The sequence below is a fragment of the Otolemur garnettii genome, unplaced genomic scaffold, assembly GCF_000181295.1.
Source record: "Otolemur garnettii isolate 467f Iridium unplaced genomic scaffold, OtoGar3 scaffold00117, whole genome shotgun sequence".
In the NCBI taxonomy this organism is placed as follows: Eukaryota; Metazoa; Chordata; class Mammalia; order Primates; family Galagidae; genus Otolemur; species Otolemur garnettii.
In genome coordinates, this window is record NW_003852512.1 from 1,249,930 (window position 1) to 1,266,052 (window position 16,123).

Consider the following 16,123-nt stretch of genomic DNA (forward strand, 5'->3'; position numbering starts at 1 on the left):
CTGTGGTATATGTACACTATGGAGTATTATTCAGCCATCAAAAAATGGAAATTTTACAGCATTTGTAGTAACCTGGATGGAGGTGGAACACATTATTCTTAGTGAAGCATCACAGGAATAGAGAAGTAAGAATCCTATGTATTCAACTTTGATATGAAGACAATTAATGACATGGTGGGTATAGGGGAAGGGGAGATCAGACAGAGAAGGAGAGAGGGGGTGTGGGCAAAAAGAATAATAATAATGACTAATTCTCACACAAACTGGATTTAATTTTGATCAACATATATTACTTAAACATCTATTTTTGAATGGACCCACACCTTTCATCATTAACAAAAATTGACTCTCACTGGATAAAAGATTGAAACTTAAGTCATGAAACTAAAGATTCTTGGAGAGAGTGCAGGAGAAACAGTTGAAGAAATGGGCCTGGGAGAAGGAGGCCAAGGAGGACCCCGAGGGCAAGTAAAGCAACACCAAAAATGCATTACTGGGATCTGATCAAACTAAAAAGCTTCTGAACAGCCAAGAACACAGTAAGTAAAGCGAGCAGACAGCCCTCAGAATGGGAGAGGATATTTACATGTTTCTGACAAAGGTTTGATAACCAGAATCCACAGAGAACTCAAACTTATTAACAAGAAAAGAACAAGTAATCTCATTTCATTGTGGGCAAGGGATTTGAACAGAAGCTTCTCTGAAGAAGACAGGTGCATGACCTACAAACACATGAAAAAATTCTCATTATCTTTAATCATCAGAGAAATGCAAATCAAAACCACTTGGAGATATCATCTACCTCCAGTACAAGTGGCTCACATAACAAAAATCCCAAAACTATAGATGTTGACGTGGATGTGGGGAACACTTCTGTGCTGCTGGTGGGAGTGCAAGCCAATACGTCCCTTTTGGAAAGAAGTATGGAGAATATTCAGGGATCTAAAAGTAGACTGGCCATTTGATCCTGCAATTCCTCGACCAGGTGTATATCCAAAAGATCAAAAACCACTTCATAACAAAGATATTTACACCACATTGTTCATTGCAGCTCAATTCATAACAGCCAAGTCATGGAAGAAGCCCAAGTGCCCATCAACCATGAATGGATTAATAAATTGTGGTATATGTATACCATGGAATATTATGCAGCCTTAAAAAAGGATGGAGACTTTACCTCCTTTACGTTTACATGGATGGAGCTGGAACAAATCCTACTTAGTAAAGTATCTCAAGAATGGAAAAAAAAATATCCAATGTACTCAGTACTATTATGAAACCAATTTACAATCACTCACACTTTTATATGAAGAATAGATCATAACTATGGACTAGGAAATAGGAGGGAGGAGGGGGATGGAAGGAGAGGAGGGAAGTCAGATAGAGGGAGGGGATGGTGGGATCACACATATAGTGCATAATGCAAGAGTACATATCAAATCTATTAAGTATAGAATACAAATGTCTTAACACAATAATTAAGTAAATGAGATGAGGTATATATTAACCAGTGCAATGCAAGTGTTCCTAATTCTATATGAAATCAGCACATTGTACCCCATAAATGCATTAATGTATACATGATCTATGTGTTTATGATTTAATAAAAAAATAAATAAAAGAAAAAGTTATTATTTCTCCTTCATGTTTGAAGGGCATTTTTATAGTATATAATAGTCTAAGGTTAGCAACTTTTTTCTTCAGAACATTGAATACATATCATGCTCTTCTTTTCTGATCTGTAAAGTTTCCACTGAGAAGTCTGATGCCAGATATATTGAAGCTCTTTTATATGTTCTTTTAATTTGTTTAGTAGGTCATTGTTTTTTAATGTTCTTGATGTTTATGGATGTTTGTCAATGTCTGAGCATTGAGGAGTTAGGTATTTAATCTCCACCATCTGGGATTGGTTGAAACTGTCTCTTTTGAGAAGGCATTCTAGGTATTCAATGGGAATTTAATGTTGTGATCTAAGTCTTTAGTCATTACAGCCATTTCAGCACTGAGGGAATTCCATAGCCTGGTAACGCTGTGCCTCTTGCAAACTCCTGGTGATACCACCTTGGTGGACTTGGGTAAGATACAGGAGAATTTCCTGGCTTACCAGGCAAAGTCTCTCACTCTCTATGCTGGGCTGATGGAGTTCGGGTAGGAGAAATGTGGATACTCCTTTGTGGCGACTGCAACTAGGACTGCACCTGTTCATACCTGAAGCCAGCCTAGTCTCACCCAAAACCAGTGGCAACTATTATTTGGCTCCCTCTGATGTTTATTCAACCCCCAAGGGCTCTTTTGTCTGAAAATATTGAATCCTGACAGAACTGGATCCTTACTTTCAGGGCAGCGTGTTTTCTTCTGGCCCAGGGTGGATACTGAAATGCCATCCAGGAACTAAAACCTAGAATCAGGGAGTCTGGCAATCTCCTTGGTATTTTGTTTTACTGTGGCTGAACTGGTACTCAAGTTGCAAATCAAAGTCCTCTGAACTCGTCTCTTTCCTTTCTCCCAGCAGAACAAAATTTTCCCTGAGTAACCCTGTCTGGAATTGGGGGGAGGGGTGACGTAAACACTGGCTCGGCCACTGTTGCTGGTGTCTCACTGGATCATGTGCACCCCAGGACCACTGGCTGCTAGCCAGCACAGCTGCAGGAACTGCCAAAGGACTGTAACGTTTGTTTCCTGTCTTATGAGTTTATGCCAAGTCTTAGGCCACATTTTGTTAGTCAGTGATGGGGCTAGCTGGAACTCAGGTTTCTGGGTAGAAAATTTCCCTCTGGTGGAGAGGGTCTAATGCTCCTGACATGGGTGCTGTCAGAGGTCTGATCTGTGCTTTTTCCTCTATTACAGGCATGGCCTAATTTCCAATTCAAAATCCCCCAATTACTTCATTTTCCCTCCTCCAAGCACCCACATTCTCTCTCCACTGAGTATGCTAGTGTCGTACTGCTGGGGGATGGGAAAAGGTTGTTGTAAGCAATGAAAGACTGTCTTTTAGGCCCTCTGTGCCTTCTTCCTTGAAATACTATTACATGTAAAACCAGGTATTGTGATAGCTCACTAGAGTTTTGGTTCTTCTGAAGGTGCTTTCTTGCCTATATTGTTGTTTAATTTAGTGTAGTGGAGGGATAATCACTGGCAGTTTCTATTTAGCCATCTTGTTCCACCTTCCTCTGTAATGGCATATTTGTGTGCCTGTATTCACCACTAGCCTGTGTACTTCTTGGAGGCAACACCTTATTTATTTATGCATTTTCAGCATCTAGTCCAATATCTAGCACATAATTGGGTCTCGTAATATATTTTGACTGACTTAACAAATGAATGGATGTGTGGACCAGGCTGAGGCTTGGCTGGAGGTAAAACTTTGTACTAGCTGAGACAGATTACATAGGACTGGCCTGTATGGAAGGACACTGAATAAGTTCCTTCAGAAAATATTTCAGTCAAGATAAAAAACATTTAAGTATCCAACCCATATCATAAACTTCCTTTAGTAGTAGAAGTGCATTCAGCATTTTACTTTAGTGCTGCATAGGTTAAAGAAAATGTCTAGTCCTTCAACCTTTTAAAGAAAATAAATTTCATATTTCAAATCTATCATAGGGTTCATGTGTTTTAAGAGATATGGGACCTCAGATCTAACACTTATCCTCATGGCTTAGAATTTCAAGTCAAGTTAAATTTGAAATGCCTTCATAAATTCCAGTGAGGCCACACCCCCTGAAAAACACCGTTTCTTATAGCCTAAAGGTTGAGGGTATTACTTCTCTAACGTTAACTTTGGGGATGAATTTAGTGTCTATAAAATCATAAGATTAAGAGGCTTGGAGGGTAGCACAAATGACTGTGTTCCTGAGTAAATGGTATGTGTTTTGAATCTTTCTGACTATGTCAAACATGCCTAGACTTGAGCCATACAATTGCCACAAGTTGGAAAGGCTTTGGGTACTTTGTATGCTGCTTTGAAGTATCTTGTTGCCATAACTTTGGGTTTAGAGATTAAGGAGACTAAGGGGCATCTACATCAGTGAAAAGAGCTGACACGAGAGGATTTTGCCAAATTACACTCTCCAAGCATGACAGTATACCAGTAATATGTTCACACTTATTTGTATGTGATTCTGGTCCTGAGAATTATGATACATTTAAGAGTTATAGTATGTCAGAGCTGAAAAGGGATTTTGAGGTTATCTTCAGTGTTGGATGGAAAAACTGAGGCCCACATAGAGGAAAGAATTTATCTATGATCTTAGGGCCAGTATATGCTAGGGCTAGAACTCTGGTCTCTGACACTTCAATCTGTCATTCTTTCTACTACCCCAAATTATCTCCATAGGGAAATAAATAGTTGAAGAAAATATGTCTCATATGAGTGGCATCACCACTTATTACATTATTGTTCTATCATTAAATCTTCCTGGCCAAATGCCATGTATAATTGACTCCTTAATTTTTTCTCTTGTCCTTCCTTAAATCTTCTTTGGGCTACAAGAGAAAGTCCTGCTACAAATTCATGGCCCTCAATCTCAGCTAGATTCTTGATATTTCTTGACTGTCATTTCTGCTCATCATTGAAACCCTCCTCCTGTGTTGCCCACCTCATTGCAAATTCTACCCCCTTCAATATCTTTTTAATTAACCTATTTCTTTTCAATTACTACTGCATTATTTAAAACACTCATCTTTTCTTCAATGGATCATACAATTGTTTCCTTTCCTGGTCTCACCTTTGAATCCATTTTCCTTAACTGTAGTATGATTTTTATCACATCTTTCCCCTGCTTAAAACCCTTCAATGACACTTCAGTGCCTATGAGATGAAGTCCAAATTCCCTGACATGTCACTCAACTCTTTAATTACTTGATCTGACTACTGCTTCACCCCTCCCCCCCACAAATGCTCTACTTGTTTCCCAAGTATCTCATGCTATTCTATCCTCATGCCTTTTCTCTCTTTAGAATGACTTTCTCCTTTTTCTCACCTGGTTAAAATCAATTTGGTAATCAAATGTGAGTCCAAAACTTCCCTCTCCCAGGATGTCTTTTTAATGATATTTCTAGACAGCTTATGCCCCCTCACTGTGCATTCTTATAGCATTTGTGAGTGCTTCTATCATATGCTTTAGTTTACCAAATATTTATGGAGCATCTGTGAATTCTAGGTGACAGAGTTTTTCAGAACACAAAGTATGGTACATTATAAATGGCAGGTGGCATAACTGCCTTCCTCTGCCTTTAGTCTGGGAACTTTCTTGATATTAGAGCTTATAGAGTATCAGAGAATAAAATCTGATCATACAAGCATACTTTTTTTTTTTTAATTCATGTACGGTATGGTAGCTTGGTATTACATGAACTTAGCTAAGGATTAAATTACTTTTTCAAGAATTTGTCCTCCTATATGGTTTATAATTAGGCTTGTCCATAAGGTAAATTTATATGAAATATAGAAGACACAAGTAAACTAGAAACTGTACTTATATTCTGAGATTTTCCATAAAATTAAGTACTTTTGGAGCCCAGCCATAATATCACTGATGTGGCTTACTTTGTTGGTGTGGTGAAACACCAAGAACTATAATATCTTCTTCCTGAAGGATGTTTTCCTTCATTTTTCCATGCCCTGAGCCAGGTGCATCTGCACATAAGGTAAAAGGCTCTGGTTTGTCTTTGAGGTTTCCCACATCATCAAGATTGAAGTGCGAGAAAATACAGTTGTTAGTTTGTCCTCATAGGTTCTAGTTCAGCTGTACTATTTTTACTCCACATCTAATTTTCCTTCTTGACTCCCAGCTTCACTGAATTCACATCCTCACTGGATTTATAAGCAACAGTCATACACAGACTGCTTAAATGGATCCTCTAGGAAAACAAACAAACAAACGTTTCTCCCAATCTTCATAGGTTCTCCAGTTGGGGCCCCGCACATTAGACTGAGAAAAGACAGATTAACAGGAAGAAAACCATTTATTGTAAAAGTAGCACACACTGTGCAGCAGAAACCTCAGAGATGAAAAACTCGAAGGGATGGCCAGAAGTGGGATTTATATGGCATCTTAATAAGGAATAATAAAATTGCAGGGATGTGACAAGACAAAGCAAAAGGGTCTTAAGGTTCCAAAGCCGAGAAACTCTGGGAAGATAAATACATGGGGGGTATTAAATAAAGGAAGGCCTATTTGTACAGTACCATCTTGACTTCAATTTTCCATCTTTTACATTGCCATAAAGCTTCTCAGGAAGAGGGGATTTATGACAACCCTATTTCTTGGGAGTTTTTGCTTTTAGTCATATAAGGGAAGTTCCAAAAAAGCTTCATTCTACATCTGTTGATTCTCATTTGCCTCCATCTCAAAATAACCCTTATGCCACAGTGGAATATTTTGGGGTGGCATATTCTGGTTCCCCACAATCCTATAAGTTACATAACATAAAATTACTGCGATAAATTCCTTATGTTGTATTTTCCATAATTGCCCTGTTTCTCTGATCAAATGTTAATCAATACAGAATGTGGTACCACAAGTAATCCCAGGATAACCACAGGGCCTTAAAGATCGATCCTCTTTATTGATTCTATGTTATCAGTAACTGATTGTCTGAACTGATTGGCTACATGTAGAAAGGCACAAATTAGCCTTTCCAATGATAATATTAACATGCCAGTCCATATCATGTAGTAGCAAAAATAGTTGCTTAAGTTGTCACCTATAAACCCTTTTAATAAACGACTAGATTTAAGGGGATCAAGTATTTGCTGTCATAGAACATTTTAGTGAAAAAAGAAAGGAGTCTAATGGGCTGACTGGTTGCTCCCACATACATTGGTGAAGGCAGGGAAAGAGACATTTGGCCATTTATCAAGGTGACTATACATTGACCACATAGGCATAAGCAGACTTCGGCAGTTTAGTGGACACTAGTAATGACTTAACACTATTACTGGAGGTGCAAAATGACACTGTGGCTCACCAGTAGGGGGTTGCATAATTAATAAAATAAATTACCATTTGTAGGGAAGATAATCTACCTTGGGTCTATCTCACTGTGGGCCAACAAGTCTTCAAATGCGCACTGTCTTTATTTTCCCAGTTCCATAGTAGTGGAATGCGTAGTTGGTACAGACATACTCAGCAATTAGGAAAATACTCACCTTAGTTTTCTGATCTACGGAGTGAGAACTATTAGGATAAGAAAAACGAAGCAGAAGCCATTAAAACTGCCTTTGCCACCCTTACCCCATTCAGGTAGACTTTTTAACCTATTCAGAAGGCAGAGCAAGCATGGAGAATTAATGACAGCAGATAATCATAAACTAAATCAAGTCACAACTTTAATTACAATCAATCTTCCAGACGCGGTTTCATTCCTAAAGAAAATCAACATACTCTTTGATGGCACAAGCACAATGCATAGCAGATTTTGGAAGCACTATTTTGAATTTTGGAAGCATTTGAGTCTTTATTTTGTTTCTTTTAATTTCAAAATATGAAGAGGGTACAAATGTTTTTGTTACACGGACATACTGTATAATGCTACAGTGCTCATTGAGCCCAATAGGTAAGTTTTTTATCCCTCACTTCCGTCTTGTCCTTCCCCTTCTTAGTTTCCAATGTCCTCTATGTTTCTTTAGGCCTGTGTGCACCCATTGTTTGGCTTCCAATTATTAGTGAAAACATGGTGTTTATTTTTTCATTCTTGTGATACTTCACCTAAAATAACAGTCTTCAGTTCCATCCAAGTTGTTGTAAAAGACATTATTTCCATCCTTTTTGTGTGTAAGTAGTGCTTCATGGTATATATGTGTGTGTATATATATATCTATATATAGATATAAACTTACATGATCTATATCTTACATGATATAGATAGATAGATAGATAGATATAGATACACACTGGGAAGCAATTTTTACCCACAAAAAGAAATGAAATAATGTCTTTTACAACAACTTGGACGGACCTGGTTATTTTAAATGAAGTATTACAGGAATGAAAAACTAGACACCACATGTTTTCACTAATAATTGGAAGCCAAACAATGGATGCACACAGGTATAAAGAAACATAGAGGACCTAAGTGGCCATCAACTGATGAGTGGATAAAGAAGTAAGATATCTATCTATCTATTGATATCACATTTTCTTTATCCACTCATCAGTTGATGGCCACTTAGTTTGATTTCCTATCTTTGCAATTGTGGATTGTACCAGGATAAGCATTATGGTACCAATGTCTTTTTTTTTCTTTTTCATTAGATCATAACTGTGTACATTTCGGCATTTATGGGGTACAATGTGCTGATTTTATGCAATTTGGAATGTTTACATCAAACTGGCTAACATATCATTCTCCTCACTTATTTAATTGTTATGTTTAGACATTTAAACTCTACTGTTAATATATTTGACATGTACACTTGCAATATGCACAGTTGGTGAGGTCCCACCAATTACCCTCCCTCCCCTTGCCCTCTTCATCTCTCATTTTTTTCTGGGCTATAATTATGCTACCTGATGGGTCCTGCTATCACCCCCTGCCCTTCTTGTCTCTTCTTCTTTCTGGGATATAACTGTGTTTTATCTTTCTTTTTTTTTGAGATGGAGCCTCAAGCTATCCCCCTGGGTAGAGTGCTATGGCATCACAGCTCACAGCAACCTCCAACTCCTAGGCTCACGCGAGCCTCCTGCCGCAGCCTCCCAAGCAACTGGGACCACAGGCACCTGCCACAATGCCCGGCCGTTTTTGGTTGCAGCCATCATTGTTGTTTGGCGGGCCCAGGCTGGGGATTCAAACCCGCCACCTTAGGTGTATGTGGCTGGCGCCTTAGCCGCCTGAGCCACAGGCGCCGAGCCCTATTTTATCTTTCATATGAAAATGTGGGTGGTTGTATATTGATTTCATAATAGTATTGAGTACATTGGGTAATTTTTTCCATTCTTAAGATACTTTACTAAGAAAAATATGATTCAGCTCCATCCATGCAAACATAAAAGAGGTAAAGTCTCCATCTTTTTATGGCTGCATAATATTCCATGCTACACATATACCACAATTTGTTAATCCATTCTTGGGTCAATGGGCACTTGGGCTGCTTCCATGACTTGGCAATTATGAATTGGGATGCAACAAATATTCTTGTGCAAATGTCTTTGTTGTAAAGCAGTTTTTGGTCATCTGGATATATATCTAGTAGGCAAATTGCAGGATTGAGCAGCAGGTTTAATTTTAGTTCCCTAGGTGTTCTCCCAAATTCTTTCCAGAAGAGACATATTAGTTTGCATTCCCACCAACAGTGTAGAAGTGTTCCCTTCTCTCCATACCCATGCCAACATCTGTAGTTTGGGGATTTTGTTATGTGAGCCATTCTTACTGGAGTTAGATGATATCTCAAAGTGGTTTTGATTTGCATTTCTCTGATAATTAAAGATGATGAGCATTTTTTCATGTATTTGTAGGCCATGTGCCTATCTTCTTCAGAGAAGCTTCTGTTCAAGTCTCTTGCTCATAATGAACTGGGATCACTTGTTCTTGTTAATAAGTTTGAGTTCTCTGTGGATTCTGGTTATTAAACCTTTGTCAGAAACATAACCTGCAAATATCCTCTCCCATTCTGAGGGCTGTCTGCTTGCTTTATTTACTGTGTTCTTGGCTGTGCTTTTTAGTTTGATCAGATCCCAGTAATATATTTTTGGTGTTGCTTCAATTACTCGGGAGTCCTCCTCATAAACTATTCTCCGAGGCCAATTTCTTCAACTGTTTCTCCTGCATCCTCTCCAAGAATCTTTATAGTTTCATGTCTTAAGTTTCAATATTTTATCCAGTGAGAATCAATTTTTGTTAATGATGAAAGGTGTGGGTCCAGTTTCAGTCTTCTACAAGTGGCCAGCCAATTCACCCAGCACCATTTATTAAATAGGGAATCTTTCTCCCAATTTATATTTTTGATAGGCTTATCAAAGAACAAATGATGTTAGGTACCTGGGTTCATCTCTTGGTTCTCTAGTCTGTTTCATACATCTACCTCTCATATACTGGATTGAATTGAACATATACATGTAGTTCTTTGAAGAATCTCCATGCTTTCCATAGGGACTGTACTACTTTGAAGTCTCTCCAGCAGTGTATGAGTGTTATTTTTCACTACATCTACACCAATATCTATTATTTTTTGACTTTTTAATAAAGGCTATTCTGACAAGAATGAATTGGTGTTTTTTTCACTGTGGTTTTTAATTTGCATTTTCATGAAAATGAGTGATGTTGAGCATTTTATTCATATGTTCATTAGCCACTTTCTACCTTCTTTTAAAAAATCTCTGTTTATGTGTTTTGCCCAATTTTTGATTGGTTTGTTTGTTTTTTTCTTGTCGCTTTGTTTGAGTTATTTGTATCTTTTCAATATTAGTCTTTTATTAGATATAAAGTTTGTGAATATTTCCTTCCATTCTGTAGGTTGTTTATTTATTCTATTGACAATTTCTATTGCTATACAGAACAATTTTAATTTAAGTAAGTCAAATGTAGTTATTTTTGTTGCTGCTGTATTTGCCTTTGCAGTCTTAATAATGAAATTTTGCCATATCTACGTGTAAAAGAATTTTTTTCTACATTTTCTTCTGGAATTTTTATGGTTTCATGCCTTACATTTCAGTCTTTTATCCACCTTGAATTCATATTTTGTGTATGGTGATAGATAAGTCATCCTGCTTCATTCTTCTGCATTCTTCTTCAGCTATTCAATTTTCCTGATACCATTTATTTAACAGGGCATCCTTTCCTCAGTGTATGTTTTGATCTACTTTGTCAACGATTGGTTGATCATAGCTATATGATTTTATTTCTGGATTATCTATTCTGTTTCACTGGTCTATGTCTCTAATTTTATACAAGGATCATGCTGTTCTGATTACTGCAGCCTCGTTGTTAGGTAACGAATGGGATGCCTCAAGATATGTTGCTTAGGATTGCTTTGGATATTAAGGGTCTTTATTGTTCAAAATGAAGCCTAGGACTTTTTTCTAGTTCTGTAAAATAGGATGTTTGTATTTTTTTGTGAATTGTCTTGAATCTGTAAATCGCTTTGGGTATTTGATGACGGTTATTCTATCAATTGATATGCATAGGAATTCTTTTTATTTCTTTGTGTTATCTACAATTTCTTTCACCCAATGTTTTATAGTTTTCCTTGTATATACCTTTCACCTCCTTAGTTAAGTACATTCATAAGTATTTTATTTTCTTTGTAGGAACTGTAAACATTATTGAATCCATGATTCGACTCTCAGCCTGAGTATACAGTATAGAGAAATGCTACTGATTTGTGTGCATTGACTTTGTAACCTGACATTTTGTTGAATTGATTTCTCCATTCTAGGAGTCTTTCAGTGAGGTCATTGGGGTTTTCTAAATTCAGTATCATATTGTCAGCAAAAAGAAATAGTTTAATCTCTTCTTTTCATGTTAACAATTCCCTTATTTCTATCTATTGCCTGATTGCTCTAGCTAAGACTTCAGTACTATGTAGAATAGAAGTGGTGATAGTGGGCACCCTTGTCTTGTTTTAATTCCTAGGGGAAATACTTTCAAATTTTCCTCTTTAATATGATGTTGGCTATGGGTTTGTCAAATCTGGCTCTTATGATTTGGAGGTATGTCCCTAATATGCCTAGTTTGTTGTGGGTTTTTCTTATAAAGGGATATTGAATTTTATAGAATGTTTTTCTTGTTATCTATTGAAATGATTATATGGTCCATAATTTAGTTTCTATTTAAGTGGTGAATCACATTTATTGATTTATATACCTTGAACCATCCTGAATCCCTGAAATGAAACCCACTTGTCATGGTGAACTTTCTTTCTAATGTGCTGTTTAATTTGGTTTGCTAACATTTTATTGACAATTTTTTTTTTTTGAGACAGAGTCTCATTATGTCACCCTCTGTAGAGTGCTATGGCATCACAGCTCACAGCAACCTCAAACTCTTGGGCTTAAGTGATTCTCTTGCCTCAGCCTGTCAAGTAGCTGAGATTACAGGTGCCCGCCACAGTGCCCATCTAAGAGATATTTATCAGTATTTTTCTTTTATGTTGTTGTTGTGTCCTTTCTTGGTTTGGGTATCAAGGTAATACTTGGTGTAGAATGAGTTAGGAAGGATTTTTTCCATCTTGGTAATATGGAAAACTTTTCATAGGATGTGTGCCAGTTCTTGGTAAGTCTGGAAGAGTTTTGCTGTGAATCTGTCTAGTCTTCTACATTTGGTCAGGAGGGTTATTACTCCCTCAATCTCACTACTCATTATTGATGTGTTCATGATATGTTTCTTCCTGATTGAGTCTTGGGAGATTGCTTGTTTTCAGTAATTTATCCCTTTTTATACATTTTCCAAATTTTGTACATACATGTTTTTGTAGTCTTCATGATGTTATTTTGTATTCCTGTGGTATCAATTGTAATGTCTTCTTTTTCATTTCTTTTTGAGATTTTTCAATCCTTTCTCTTTTATTTCTGCTTAATTTTTCTGGTTGTCTACTGATTTTCAGTGAAATGACTTTTAATTCATTTGCATTCTTTTGAGGGTGTCCATTTTATTTAATTCTGCTTTGAATTGTGTCACTTCTTTTCTTCTGCTGGCTTTGGGTTTGTTTTTTTCTTTTTCTAGTTCTTTAAGATGTGACATTAGGTTGTTAATTTGTAATTTTTTTGCCTTTGATGTAAGGATTTTCATATATGAACTTCCCCTTTAACAACCTTATTTTTTTGAGGCAGAGTCTCACTCAGTCATCTTGGTGTTGGTATCAGCTCACAGCAACCTCAAACTCTTGGGGTCAAGAGATCCTCTTACTCAGCCTCCCTAGTACCTGAGGGACTACAGGCACCCACCAGAACACTCAGCTATTTTTTTTAGAGATGGGTTCTTGCTCTTCCTCAGGCTGGTCTCAAACTCTTGAGCTCAAGCAATCCATCTGCCTCAGCCTCCCAGAGTGCTAGGATTACAGGTGTAAATCACTGTGCCCAGCCCTTTAACATCACTTTTATTATATCCCATAGATTTTGGATGCTTGTGTCATGTTTGTCATTCAATTCAAATAACTTTTTGATTTCCATCTTAATTTCATTATTGACTCAAAGAGCATTCAACAGCAGGTTGTTTAATTTATGTGACTTTGTATGGATTTGAGAGTTTCTCTTGGAATTGATTTCCAGTTTTATTCCCTGGTGGTCTGAAAAGATAAATGGTATGATTTTGATTTTGTGAATTTGAGACTTGTTTTGTGACCTAAAATATGACCAACCTTGGAAAATGTACCATGTTCTGTAGTTTATGAGTAGAGTGTTCTATAAATACCTCTTAGGCCCAATTTTTATGGAGTTCCATTTAAGTCCAGTTTTTCTTTGTTCATTTTCTGCTTTGATTATCTGTCCAGATTTGTCAATGGGGTGTAAAAATCTCTGGTGATTATGACACCACTGCTTATTTCTTTGCTTTACACCAGTAGAATTTATGTTATGAATCTAAGAACTCCTGTATTGTGTGTATATATATTTAGGATTATTATGTATTCTTGCCGAATTGTTTCTTTTGCCTTTATATAAAAACCATCTTTCCTTTTTTTATTATTGTTGACTTAAAGTTCATTTTATCTATATGAGAATGGCTACATTTGTTTGCTTTTTGTTTCCATTCAGGTAAATTTTTTCCCATCCCTTTACTTTGAGTAAGTGGGAGTTGCTGTGAGTTAGATGTGCTCCTTGGAGAAACCATATATTTAGGCTATTATTTCTTTTAATCCATTTGTCCAGTTTATGTATTTTAAGTTTATCAGGAAGACATTTCACATTCAGTGTTAGTGTTGATATGTAGGAATGTGTTCTGTTCATTCTGCTGAATGATACCTTATTGTTTTGTCTTTCTTCTTTGTAGTACTGTTTCATTACAGCTGTGAACTTTAACATTCTGATATTTTTACATTTGTAGGTATCTATTGTTCTGTTCCATGTACAGTGCATTTTTGAGCATTTCCTACAGGGCAGGTCTAGTAGTGAGAAATTCCCTTAGTGTTGCTTTTTTGGGAACATCTTTATTTCTCCATAATTTATGCAACTTACTTTATCAGGATGCAAAATTTTTGACTAGCAGTTGTCCTGTTTATGAAGACTAAAACTAGGTCTCCAATCCCTTTTGGATTATAAGGTCTCTGTTAAGAAGTCTCTTTGGATTATAAGGTCTCTGCTGTTAGATTGATGAATATTCCTTGTATGTTAGTTATTGCTTTTATCTTGATTTTATAGAATATTCTCCTTCATTTTTGACTTTGGCCAGATCGATTGCTATGTCTTGGAGATGCCCTATTTGCCATAAATCTTCCTTATGTTCAATTACCATCTTGTTTCTGGCTATGTAAACCTCGAGTGATACCTGGGACATTTTCTTCAATGATTCCCTCAAACGGAGTAAATAGACTTTCTTTGATTTTTGTTTCTTCTTCTCTCTCATGGATATCTATATTTCTTACCTTTTTTTTTTAAATACAATTTTTTTTTTTTTGTTCCTCAAGCAATACACAAACATGTGGCAGACTGGATTTCATCTAAGGGCCATAATTTGCTGGTCCCTCCTGTAAATTAGTTTAGTTCATCCAAAGTCTAATATAATATTTCCTTGCTTTAGGCAGGTTATTACTTGAATACTACATAGAAAATAAGTTATTCAAAGTTCACTGGTAGGACCAGTGGTATTTTTTTAATTAAATAATAGCAGTGTACATTAATACTATCATGGGGTACAGTGTACTGTTTCTGTATTCAATTTGAAATACTTTCGTTCAACTGGTTAAAATAGCCTTCATGTCTTTTTCTTAGTTATTGTGTTAAGACATTTATATTCTACATTTAGAGAGATTCACATGTACCCTTATAGAATGAACCATAGGCGTGATCCTACCATTCACCCTCCCTCCACCCACCCTCCTCACTCCCCTCTGCTCCCTCTCCCCATATTCCTGGGCTAAAATTGGGTTATAGCTTTCCTATGAAAGCTATAAATTAGTTTCATAGTAGGGCTGAGTACATTGGATACTTTTTCTTCCATTCATGGGACACTTTGCTAAGAAGAATATTTTCCAGCTCCATCCATGTAAACATGAAGGAAGTAAAGTTTCCATCTTTCTTAATGATTGCACAGTATTCCATGGTATACATATACCACAATTTATTGATCTATTCGTGGATAGATGGGCTCTTGGGCTTCTTCCATGACCTAGCAATTCTGAATTAGACTCTAATGAACATTCTGATACAAATATATTTATTGTAGTGTGAATTTTGGTCTTCTGGATATATACCTAATAGAGGAATGATAGGATAAAATGGCAGGTCTATTTTTAGTTCTTTAAGTGTTCTCCAGATGTCTTTCCAAAAGGAACGTATTAGTTTGCAATCCCACCAGCAGCGTAGAAGTGCTCCCTATTCTCCACAACCACTCCAACATCTGTGATTTTGTGATATGGGCTAATCTTACTGGGGTTAGATGATACCTCAAAGCAGATTGGATTTGCATTTCTCTGATGATTAAGGATGGTGAGCATTTTTCATATATCAGTAGGCCATGCACCTGTCTTCTTCAGAGAAGTTTCTCTTCAAGTCCCTTGTCCACCCTGAGAGGGGATGACTTGTTCTCTTCTTGCTAATATGTTTGAGTTCTCTGTGGATTCTGGTTATTAAACCTTGTCGGAGATGTAACCGGCAAATATCTTCTCCCATTCTGAGGGCTGTCTACTTGCTTTATTTACTGTGCTTTTGGCTGTGCAGAAGATTTTTAATTTGATCAAGTCCCAGTAGTGAATTTTTGATGTTGCTTCAATTGCCCGGGGGGTCCTCTTCATAAAATTTTCACCCAGGACAATTTCTTCAAGTATTTTCCCTACACTTTCTTCTAGTATTTTTATAGTTTCATGTCTTAAATTTAAATCTTTAATCCAGTGCGGGTCAATCTTAGTAGGTTGTGAAAGGTGTGGATCCAGTTTCAGTCTTCTACAGGTCCCCTGCCAGTTTGCCCAGCACCAATTGTTAAATAGGGAATCTTTTCCCCACTACATGTTTTTAATTGGCTTGTCAAAGAG